Source organism: Melospiza melodia, chromosome 1, assembly GCF_035770615.1.
Source record: "Melospiza melodia melodia isolate bMelMel2 chromosome 1, bMelMel2.pri, whole genome shotgun sequence".
Taxonomy (NCBI): Eukaryota; Metazoa; Chordata; class Aves; order Passeriformes; family Passerellidae; genus Melospiza; species Melospiza melodia.
The window spans coordinates 77184456-77197492 of NC_086194.1; positions in this window are offsets into that span (position 1 = coordinate 77184456).

Here is a 13037-nt window from a genome sequence, read left to right on the forward strand (position 1 = left end):
GGGTGACCTTGAATACTTTCAGGGATGGGACACCCACAACTTCTCTGGGCAACCTGTTCCAGTGTTCCAGCACTCCCACAGTAAAAAAGGCCTTCCTTTCATCTAATATGTGTAGGAAATCATAAATCTAGGCATAGAAGCTTGGAGTGCAAATTTGAAATTCTTTGGATTTGAAGCACATTTTATATGAATACTGACTTACAGATGACTAAAAGATGTTGATGGGCATTTGAGCTGACAAGTTTTGAAAAAGTGCACGGAAATTAAAATTGAAACCACTAAAATTAAAAACTCCTTGCCATTTTCTTTTTCCTCTCCTATTCAAAATTGCATATGTCAGATATCAGTGCTTCATGCAAACCTCTCAGATGCTCTCAGAGAAAAAGCTTTTCTTTCAGACTAAGTTGCGGTTGACATAGAACACTAGCAGGAGTGAAAGATTTTCTGGGCATCGGGGCAGCCCGTTCTCCTTGGATTTGTGTGCAGAATGCATTTTATCCAAACTGGAAAATAGATCCCAGCTCTGTTCTATTCATCATCCTTACTTCATCAGGCCAGAAGATTCTGTGAAAAGTAGCCTGTGGACCTTGAAGACAGCGCATGTGAACCAGATGAGAGGTGATAGAGAAGTTGAGGGAGAGAAGAAAGAGCATGAGGCTGAAACCAGAAAGTATTTCTCCACGTGATCATGGAAGATTGCAGGAGCCACTTGGTACTATCAAACCAGCCCAACTTGGCACTTGTGCCACCTTGGGTCTGGGAGCCATGTTGCATATCGTGCATTTTAAGGAGCCAGCTGGCCACACCCAGCCATATGCCCCCAAACACAAACCAAGGCCCTTTTCTCTGGCAAACAAAACTCAGCTGCCCTGCTTCTGGATGGCAGATTGCAGGAACCACTTGGTACTATCAAACCAGCCCAACTTGGCACTGGTGCCACCATGGGTCTGGTCACCATCCTGCCTATCGTAGCTTTTCAGGAGCCAGCCGGTCACTCTCAGCCATAGGCCCCCAAACACAAACCTCGGCCCGTTTCCCTGGCAAACAAAAGTAAGCTGCCCCGCTTCTGGATGGCAGATTGCAGGAGCTACTTAGTACTATCAAATCAGCCCGACTTGGCACAGGTGCCACCTTGGATCTGGGAACCATCCTGTGTATCGTGGATTTTCAGGGGCCAGCCGGCCACTCTCAGCCATATGCCCCCAAAAACAAACCACGGACCTTTTCTCTGGCAAACAAAAATCAGCTGCCCCACTTCTGGATGGCAGATTGCAGGAGCCACTTGGGACTATCACACCAGCACAACATGGCACTGCTGCCACCTTGGATCTGGGAACAATCCTGCGTATCGTACATATTCAGGAACCAGCCGAACACTCCCAGCCACAGGCCCCCAAACACAAACAACGGCCCTTTTCTCTGGCAAACAAAACTCAACTGCCCCTCTTCTGGATGGCAAATTGCAGGACGCACTTGGTACTACAAAAAGAGCCCGACTTGGCAGTGGTGCCACCTTGGCTCTGGGAACCATCCTGCGTATCGAGCATTTTAAGGAGCCAGCCGGCAATTCCCAGCCGTATGCCCCAAAAAGAAACCATGGACCTTTTCTCTGGCAAAAAAAACTCAGCTGTCCCGCTTCTGGATGGCAGATTGCAGGAGTTACTTTGAACCATACAACCAGCCTTACTTGGCACTGGTGCCACCTTGGATCTGGGAACCATCCTGCCTATCGTTGATTTTCAGGGGCCAGCCGGCCACTCTCAGCCATAGGCCCCCAAACACAAACCACAGCCCTTTTCTCTAGCAAACAAAATTCAACTGCCCCGCTTCTGGATGGCAAATTGCAGGAGCCACTGGGTACTACAAAAACAGCCTGACTTGGCACTGGTGCCACCTTGCGCCTGGTTACCATGCGGCGTATCGTGCATTTTAAGGAGCCAGGTGGCCACTCCCAGCCATATGCCCCCAAACACAACCCACGGCCCTTTTCTCTGGCAAACAAAACTCAGCTGCCCCGCTTCTGGATGGCAGATTGCAGGAGACACTTGGTACTATCAAACCAGCCCGACTTGGCACTGGTGCCACCTTGGGTCTGGGAACCATCCTGCGTATTGTGGATTGTCAGGAGACAGCCGACCACTCTCGGCCACAGAGCCCAATCAAAAACAAAGGTCCGTTTCCCTGGCAAAAAAAACTCAGCTGCCCCGCTTCTGGATGGGAGATTGCAGGAGGCACTTGACACTGTCAAACGAGCCCCGCTTGGCACTGGTGCCACCTTGGGTCTGGGAACCATGCTGCGTATCGTGGATTTTCAGGAGCCAGCCGGCCACTGCCAGCCACAGGCCCCCAAACACAAACCACAGCCTTTTTCTCTGGCAAACAAAACTCAGCTGCCCCGCTTCTGGATGGCAGATTGCAGGAGCCACTTGGTACTATCAAACCAGCCCGACTTGGCACTGGTGCCACCTTGGGTCTGGGAACCATCCTGCCTATCGTGGATTTTAAGGAGCCAGCCGGCTACTCCCAGCCACAGGCCCCCAACAAAAACCACGGCCCTTTTTTCTCGCAAACAAAACTTAGCTGCCTCACTTCTGGATGGCAGATTGCAGGAGCCACTTGGTGTAATCAAACCAGCCCGACTTGGCACTGGTGCCACCTTGGGTCTGGGAACCATCCTGCGTATCGTGGATTCTAAGGAGCCAGCCGGCCACTCCCAGCCACAGGCCCCCAAACAAAATCAACGGCGCTGTTCCCTGGAAAACAAAACACGCCTGCCAACTTTTTGATGGAGTTTGCAGGAGCCACTTGGTACTATCAAACCAGCCCGACTTGGCACTGGTGCCACCTTGGGTCTGGGAAACATCCTGCGTATCGTGGATTCTTAGGAGCCAGCCGGCCACTCCTAGCCACAGGCCCCCAAACAAAAACCTAGGCCTATTTCTCTGGCAAACAAAAGTAAGCTGCCCTGCTTCTGGATGGCAGATTGCAGGAGACACTTGGTACTATCAAACCAGCCCAACTTGGCACTGGTGCCACCTTGGGTCTGGGAACCATCCTGCGTATCGTGGATTCTAAGGAGCCAGCTGGCCACTCCCAGCCACAGGCCCCCAAACACAAACAGCGGCGCTTTTCCCTGGAAAACAAAACTCGCCTGCCAACTTTTTGATGGCAGATTGCAGGAGCCACTTGGTACTATCAAATCAGCCCAACTTGGCACTGGTGCCACCATGGGTCTGGTCACCATCCTGCCTATCGTAGCTTTTCAGGAGCCAGCCGGTCACTCCCAGCCATAGGCCCCCAGACAAAAACCTCGGCCCGTTTCCCTGGCAAACAAAAGTAAGCTGCCCCGCTTCTGGATGGCAGATTGCAGTACGCACTTGGTACTATCAAACCAGCCCAACTTGGAAATGGTGCCACCTTGGGTCTGGGAACCATCCTGCGTATCGTGGATTCTAAGGAGCCAGCGGGCCACTCCCAGCCACAGGCCCCCAAATACAAACAACGGCGCTTTTCCCTGGAAAACAAAACTCGCCTGCCAAATTTTTGATGGCAGATTGCAGGAGCCACTTGGTACTATCAAATCAGCCCAACTTGGCACTGGTGCCACCATGGATCTGGTCACCATCCTGCCTATCGTAGCTTTTCAGGTGCCAGCCGGTCACTCCCAGCCATAGGAACCCAGACACAAACCTCGGCCCGTTTCCCTGGCAAACAAAAGTAAGCTGCCCCGCTTCTGGATGGCAGATTGCAGGAGCCACTTTGCACCATCAAACTGGCCCGACTTGTCACTGGTGCCACCTCAGGTCTGGGAACCCTCCTGCGTATCGTGGATTCCAATTAGCAAGACGGCCACTCCCAGCCACAGGCCCCCAAACACAAACAACGGCGCTTTTCCCTGGAAAACAAAACTCGCCTGCCAACTTTTTGATGGCAGATTGCAGGAGCCACTTGGTACTATCAAACCAGCCCAACTTGGCACTGCTGACACCATGGGTCTGGTCACCTTCCTGCCTATCGTAGCTTTTCAGGAGCCAGCCGGTCACTCCCAGCCATAGGCCCCCAGACACAAAGCTCTGCCCGTTTCCCTGGCAAACAAAAGTAAGCTGCCCCGCTTCTGGATGGCAGATTTCAGGATCCACTTGTTATTATCAAACCAGCCCGACTTGGTACTGATGCCACCTCTGGTCTGGGAACCATCCTGCGTATCTTGGATTCTAAGGAGCCAGCCGGCCACTCCCAGCCACAGGCCCCCAAAAAAAACATCGGCGCTTTTCCCTGGAAAACAAAACTCGCCTGCCAACATTTTGATGGCAGATTGCAGGAACCACTAGGTACTATCAAACCAGCCCAACTTGGCACTGGTGCCACCTTGGGTCTGGGAACCATCCGGCGTATCGTGTGTTTAAAGGAGCCAGCCGGCCACTCCAGCCACAGGCCCGCAGACACAAACAACGGCGCTTTTCCCTGGAAAACAAAGCTTGACTGCTGACTTTTGATGGCAGATTGCAGGAGCCACTTTGTACTTTGAAATCAGCCGAACATGGCTCTGGTGCCACCATGGGTCTGGTCACCATCCTGCCTATCGTAGCTTTTCAGGAGCCAGCCGGTCACTCCCAGCCATAGGCCCCCAGACACAAAGCTCGGCCCGTTTCCCTGGCAAACAAAAGTAAGCTACCCCGCTTCTGGATGGCAGATTGCAGGACGCACTTGGTACTATCAAACCAGCCCAACTTATCACTGGTGCCACCTCAGGTCAGGGAACCATCCTGCGTATCGTGGATTCTAAGCAGCCAGCAGGCCACTCCATGCCATAGGCACTCAAACACAAACAACGGCGCTTTTCCCTGGAAAACAAAACTCGCCTGCCAACTTTTTGATGGCGGATTGCAGGAGCCACTTGATACTATCAAACCAGCCCAACTTGGCACTGGTGCCACCATGGGTCTGGTCACCATCCTGCCTATCGTAGCTTTTCAGGAGCCAGCCGGTCACCCCCAGCCACAGGCGCCGAGACAAACACCTCGGCCCGTTTCCCTGGCAAACAATAGTAAGCTACCCCGCTTCTGGATGGCAGATTGCAGGACGCACTTGGTAGTATCAAACCAGCCCGACTTGTCACTGGGGTCACCTCTGGTCTGGGAACCATCCTGCGTATCGTGGATTCTAATTAGCCAGCCGGCCACTCCCAGCCACAGGCCCCCAAACACAAACAACGGCGCTTTTCCCTGGAAAACAAAACTCGCCTGCCAAATTTTTGATGGCAGATTGCAGGAGCCACTTGGTACTATCAAACCAGCCCAACTTGGCACTGGTGCCACCATGGGTCTGGTCACCATCCTGCCTATCGTAGCTTTTCAGGAGCCAGCCGGTCACCCCCAGCCTTATACCCCGAGACAAAAACCTCGGCCCGTTTCCCTGGCAAACAAAAGTAAGCTACCCCGCTTCTGGATGGCAGATTGCAGTACGCACTTGGTACTATCAAACCAGCCCAACTTGGCACTGGTGCCACCTTGGGTCTGGGAACCATCCTGCGTATCGTGGATTCTAAGGAGCCAGCCGGCCACTCCCTGCCACAGGCACCCAAACACAAACAACGGCGCTTTTCCCTGGAAAACAATACTCGCCTGCCAACTTTTTGATGGCGGATTGCAGGAGCCACTTGGTACTATCAAACCAGCCCAACTTGGCACTGGTGCCACCATGGATGTGGTCACCATCCTGCCTATCGTAGCTTTTCAGTACCTAGCAGGTCACTCCCAGCCATAGGCGCCCAGACACAAAGCTCGGCCCGTTTCCCTGGCAAACAAAAGTAAGCTGCCCCGCTTCTGGATGGCAGATTGCATGAACCACTTGGTACTATAAAACCAGCCCGACTTGGCACTGGTGCCACCTCTGGTCTGGGAACCATCCTGCGTATCGTGGATTCTAAGGAGCCAGCCGGTCACTCCCAGCCACAGGCCCCCAAACACAAACAACAGCGCTTTTCCCTGGAAAACAAAACTCGCCTGCCAACATTTTGATGGCAGATTGCAGGAGCCACTTGGTACTATCAAACCAGCCCAACTTGGCACTGGTGCCACCATGGGTCTGGTCACCATCCTGCCTATCGTAGCTGTTCAGGCGCCACCCGGTCACTCCCAGCCATAGGCCCCCAGAGAAAAACCTCGGCCCGTTTCCCTGGCAAAGAAAAGTAAGCTACCCCGCTTCTGGAGGGCAGATTGCAGGAGCCACTTTGCACCATCAAACTGGCCCGACTTGTCACTGGTGCCACCTCAAGTCTGGGAACCATCCTGCGTATCGTGGATTCTAAGGAGCCAGCCGGTCACTCCCACCCACAGGCCCCCAGTCACAAACAACGGCGCTTTTCGCTGGAAAACAAAACTCGCCTGCCGACTATTTGATGGCAGATTGCAGGAGCCACTTGGTACTATCAAATCAGCCCAACTTGGCTCTGGTGCCACCATGGGTCTGGTCACCATCCTGCCTATCGTAGCTTTTCAGGAGCCAGCCGGTCACTCCCAGCCATAGGCCCCCAGACACAAACCTCGGCCCGTTTCCCTGGCAAACAAAAGTAAGCTGCCCCGCTTCTGGATGGCAGATTGCAGGAGCCACTTTGCACCATCCAACTAGCCCGACTTGGCACTGGTGCCACCTCAGGTCTGGGAACCATGCTGCGTATCGTGGATTCTAATTAGCCATCCGGCCACTCCCACCCACGGCCCCTAAACACAAACAACGGCGCTTTTCCCTGGAAAACAAAACTCGCCTGCCAATTTTTGATGGCAGATTGCAGGAGCCACTTGGTACTATCAAACCAGCCCAACTTGGCACTGGTGCCACCATGGGTCTGGTCACCATCCTGCCTATCGTAGCTTTTCAGGAGCCAGCCGGTCACTCCCAGCCATAGGCGCCCAGACCCAAAGCTCGGCCCGTTTCCCTGGCAAGCAAAAGTAAGCTGTCCCGCTTCTGGATGGCAGATTGCAGGACGCACTTGGTAGTATCAAACCAGCCCGACTTGGCACTGGCGCCGCCTCACATCTGGGAACCATCCTGCCTATCGTGGATTCTAAGCAACCAGCCGGCCACTCCCAGCCACAGGCCCCCAAACACAAACAACGGCGCTTTTCCCTGGAAAACAAAACTCGCCTGCCAAGTTTTTGATGGCAGATTGCAGGAGCCACTTGGTACTATCAAACCAGCCCAACTTGGCACTGGTGCCACCTTGGGTCTGGTCACCATCCTGCCTATCATAGCTTTTCAGGAGCCAGCCGGTCACTCCCAGCCATAGGCCCCCAGACACAAACCTCGGCCCGTTTCCCTGGCAAACAAAAGCAAGCTGCCCCGCTTCTGGATGGCAGATTGCAGGAGCCACTTTGCACCATCAAACTAGCCCGACTTGGCACTGGTGCCACCTCTGGTCTGGGAACCATCCTGCGTATCATGGATTCTAAGGAGCCAGCCGGCCACTCCCAGCCACAGGCCCCCAAACAAAAACAACGGCGCTTTTCCCTGGATAACAAACTCGCCTGCCAAGTTTTTGATGGCAGATTGCAGGAGCCACTTGGTACTATCAAACCAGCCCAACTTGGCACTGGTGCCACCATGGGTCTGGTCACCATCCTGCCTATCGTAGCTTTTCAGGAGCCAGCCGGTCACTCCCAGCCATAGGCCCCGAGACACAAACCTCGGCCCGTTTCCCTGGCAAACAAAAGTAAGCTACCCCGCTTCTGGATGGCAGATTGCAGGACGCACTTGGTACTATCAAACCAGCCCAACTTGGCACTGGTGCCACCTCAGGTCTGGGAACCATCCTGCGTATCGTGGATTCTAAGGAGCCAGCCGGCCACTCCCAGCCATAGGCCCCCAAACAAAACAACGGCACTTTTCCCTGGAAAACAAAACTTGCCTGCCAAATTTTTGATGGCAGATTGCAGGAGCCACTTGGTACTATCAAACCAGCCCAACTTGGCACTGGTTCCACCATGGGTCTGGTCACCATCCTGCCTATCGTAGCTTTTCAGGAGCCAGCCGGTCACTCCCAGCCGTAGGCCCACAGACACAAAGCTCGGCCCGTTTCCCTGACAAACAATAGTAAGCTACCCCGCTTCTGGATGGCAGATTGCAGGACGCACTTGGTACTATCAAACCAGCCCGACTTGGCACTGGTGCCACCTCTGGTCTGGGAACCATCCTGCGTATGGTAGATTCTAAGCAGCCAGCCGGCCACTCCCAGCCACAGGCCCCCAAACACAAACAACGGCGCTTTTCCCTTGAAAACAAAACTCGTCTGCCAACTTTTTGATGGCAGATTGCCGGAGCCACTTGGTACTATCAAACCAACCCAACTTGGCACTGGTGCCACCATGGGTCTCGTCACCATCCTGCCTATCGTAGCTTTTCAGGAGCCAGCCGGCCACTCCCTGCCACAGGCCCCCAAACACAAACAACGGCGCTTTTCCCTGGAAATCAAAATTCGCCTGCCAACTTTTTGATGGCAGATTGCAGGAGCCACTTGGTACAATCAAATCAGCCCAACTTGCCACTGGTGCCACCATGGGTCTGGGAACCATCCTGCCTATCGTAGCTTTTCAGGAGCCAGCCGGTCACTCCCAGCCATAGGCCCCCAGACACAAACCTCGGCCCGTTTCCCTGGCCAACAAAAGTAAGCTGCCCCGCTTCTGGATGGCAGATTGCAGGAACCACTTGGTACTATCCAACCAGCCCATCTTGGCACTGGTGCCACCTTTGGTCTGGGAACCATGCTGAGTATCGTGGATTCTAAGGAGCCAGCCGGCCACTCCCAGCCACAGGCCCCCAAACACAAACAACGGCGCTTTTCCCTGGAAAACAAAACTCGCCTGCCAACTTCTTGATGGCAGATTGCAGGAGCCACTTGGTACTATCAAACCAGCCCAACTTGGCACTGGTGCCGTCATGGGTCTGGTCACCATCCTGCCTATCGTAGCTTTTCACGAGCCAGCCGGTCACTCCCAGCCATAGGCCCCCAGACACAATCCTCGGACCGTTTCCCTGGCAAACAAAAGTAAGCTGCCCCGCTTCTGGATGGCAGATTGCAGGACGCACTTGGTAGTATCAAACCAGCCCAACTTGGCACTGGTGCCACCATGGGTCTGGGAACCATCCTGTGTATCGTGGATTCTAATTAGCCATCCGTCCACTCCAGGTGATAGGGCCCCAGGCACAAACAACGGCGCTTTTCCCTGGATAACAAACTCGCCTGCCAACTTTTTGATGGCAGATTGCAGGAGCCACTTGGTACTATCAAACCAGCCCAACTTGGCACTGGTGCCACCATGGGTCTGGTCACCATCCTGCCTATCGTAGCTTTTCAGGAGCCAGCCGGTCACTCCCAGCCATATGCCCCGAGACACAAACCTCGGCCTGTTTCCCTGGCAAACAAAAGTAAGCTACCCCACTTCTGGATGGCAGATTGCAGGACGCACTTGGTACTATCAAACCAGCCCAACTTGGCACTGGTGCCACGTCAAGTCTAGGAACCATCCTGCGTATCGTGGATTCTAAGGAGCCAGCCGGCCACTCCCAGCCATAGGCCCCCAAACAAAAACAACGGCGCTTTTCCCTGGTAAAGAAAACTTCCCTGCCAACTTTTTGATGGCAGATTGCAGGAGCCACTTGGTACTATCAAACCAGCCCAACTTGGCACTGGTGCCACCATGGGTCTGGGAACCATCCTGCCTATCGTAGCTTTTCAGGAGCCAGCCGGTCACTCCCAGCCATAGGCCCCCAGACACAAAGCTCGGCCCGTTTCCCTGGCAAACAAAAGTAAGCTGCCCCGCTTCTGGATGGCAGATTGCAGGAGCCACTTGGTACTATCAAACCAGCCGGACTTGGCACTGGTGCCACGACAAGTCTGGGAACCATCCTGCGTATCGTGGATTCTAAGGAGCCAGCCGGCCACTCCCAGCCACAGGCCCCCAAACACAAACAACGGCGCTTTTCCCTGGAAAACAAAACTCGCCTACCAACGTTTTGATGGCAGATTGCAGGAGCCACTTGGTACTATCAAATCAGCCCAACTTGGCACTCGTGCCACCATGGGTCTGGTCACCATCCTGCCTATCGTAGCTTTTCAGGAGCCAGCCAGCCACCCCCAGCCAGAGGCCCCCAGACAAATATTTCGGCCCGTTTCCCTGGCAAACAAAAGTAAGCTGCCCTGCTTCTGGATGGCAGATTGCAGGAGCCACTTGGTACCATCAAACCAGCCCAACTTGGCACTGGTGCCAACTCAGGTCTGGGAACCATGCTGCGTATCGTGGGTTCTAAGGAGCCAGCTGGCCACTCCCAGCCACAGGCCCCCAAAAAAAACATCGGCGCTTTTCCCTGGAAAACAAAACTCGCCTGCCAACATTTTGATGGCAGATTGCAGGAACCACTAGGTACTATCAAACCAGCCCAACTTGGCACTGGTGCCACCTTGGGTCTGGGAACCATCCGGGGTATCGTGTGTTTAAAGGAGCCAGCCGGCCACTCCAGCCACAGGCCCGCAGACACAAACAACGGCGCTTTTCCCTGGAAAACAAAGCTTGCCTGCTGACTTTTGATGGCAGATTGCAGGAGCCACTTTGTACTTTGAAATCAGCCGAACATGGCTCTGGTGCCACCATGGGTCTGGTCACCATCCTGCCTATCGTAGCTTTTCAGGAGCCAGCCGGTCACTCCCAGCCATAGGCCCCCAGACACAAAGCTCGGCCCGTTTCCCTGGCAAACAAAAGTAAGCTACCCCGCTTCTGGATGGCAGATTGCAGGACGCACTTGGTACTATCAAACCAGCCCAACTTATCACTGGTGCCACCTCAGGTCAGGGAACCATCCTGCGTATTGTGGATTCTAAGGAGCCAGCCGGCCACTCCCAGCCACAGGCCCCCAAACACAAACAACGGCGCTTTTCCCTGGAAAACAAAACTCGCCTGCCAACTTTTGATGGCAGATTGCAGGAGCCACTTGGTACTATCAAACCAGCCCAACTTGGCACTGCTGACACCATGGGTCTGGTCACCATCCTGCCTATCGTAGCTTTTCAGGAGCCAGCCGGTCACTCCCTGCCATAGGCCCCCAGACACAAACCTCGGCCCGTTTCCCTGGCAAAAAAAAGTAAGCTGCCCCGCTTCTGGATGGCAGATTGCAGGACGCACTTGGTACTATCAAACCAGCCCGACTTGGCACTGGTGCTACCTCAGGTCTGGGAACCATCCTGCGTATCGTGGATTCTAAGGAGCCAGCCGGCCACTCCCAGCCACAGGCCCCCAAACACAAACATCGGCACTTTTCCCTGGAAAACAAAACTCGCCTGCCAACTTTTTGATGGCAGATTGCCGGAGCCACTTGGTACTATCAAACCAGCCCAACTTGGCACTGGTGCCACCATGGGTCTGGTCACCATCCTGCCTATCGTAGCTTTTCAGGAGCCAGCCGGTCACTCCCAGCCATAGACCCCAGACAAAAACCTCGGCCCGTTTCCCTGGCAAAAAAAAGTAAGCTGCCCCGCTTCTGGATGGCAGATTGCAGGAGCCACTTTGCACCATCAAACTAGCCCGACTTGGCACTGGTGCCACCTCAGGTCTGGGAACCATCCTGCGTATCGTGGATTCTAAGGAGCCAGCCGGACACTCCCAGCCACAGGCCCTCAAACACAAACAGCGGCGCTTTTCCCTGGAAAACAAAACTCGCCTGCCAAATTTTGATGGCAGATTGCCGGAGCAACTTGGTACTATCAAACCAGCCCAACTTGGCACTGGTGCCACCATGGGTCTGGTCACCATCCTGCCTATCGTAGATTTTCAGGACCTAGCCGGTCACTCCCAGCCATAGGCCCCCAGACACAAACCTCGGCCCGTTTCCGAGGCAAACAAAACTAAGCGGCGCCGCTTGTGGATGGCAGATTGCAGGACGCACTTGGTACTATCAAACCAGCCCGACTTGGCACTGGTGCCACCTCTGGTCTGGGAACCATCCTGCGTATCGTGGATTCCAATTAGCAAGCTGGCCACTCCCAGCCACAGGCCCCCGAACACAAACAACGGCGCTTTTCCCTGGAAAACAAAACTCGCCTGCCAACATTTTGATGGCAGATTGCAGGAGCCACTTGGTACTATCAAATCAGCCGAACATGGCACTGGTGCCACCATGGGTCTTGGAACCATCCTGCCTATCGTAGCTGTTCAGGCGCCAGCCGGTCACTCCCAGCCATAGGCCCCCAGAGAAAAACCTCGGCCCTTTTCCCTGGAAAACAAAAGTAAGCTGCCCTGCTTCTGGATGGCAGATTGCAGGAATAACTTGGTACTATCAAACCAGCCCAACTTGGCACTGGTGCCACCATGGATGTGGTCACCATCCTGCCTATCGTAGCTTTTCAGTACCTAGCAGGTCACTCCCAGCCATAGGCGCCCAGACACAAAGCTCGGCCCGTTTCCCTGGCAAACAAAAGTAAGCTGCCCCGCTTCAGGATGGCAGATTGCATGAACCACTTGGTACTATAAAACCAGCCCGACTTGGCACTGGTGCCACCTCTGGTCTGGGAACCATCCTGCGTATCGTGGATTCTAAGGAGCCAGCCGGTCACTCCCAGCCACAGGCCCCCAAACACAAACAACAGCGCTTTTCCCTGGAAAACAAAACTCGCCTGCCAACATTTTGATGGCAGATTGCAGGAGCCACTTGGTACTATCAAACCAGCCCAACTTGGCACTGGTGCCACCATGGGTCTGGTCACCATCCTGCCTATCGTAGCTGTTCAGGCGCCACCCGGTCACTCCCAGCCATAGGCCCCCAGAGAAAAACCTCAGCCCGTTTCCCTGGCAAAGAAAAGTAAGCTACCCCGCTTCTGGAGGGCAGATTGCAGGAGCCACTTTGCACCATCAAACTGGCCCGACTTGTCACTGGTGCCACCTCAAGTCTGGGAACCATCCTGCGTATCGTGGATTCTAAGGAGCCAGCCGGTCACTCCCACCCACAGGCCCCCAGTCACAAACAACGGCGCTTTTCGCTGGAAAACAAAA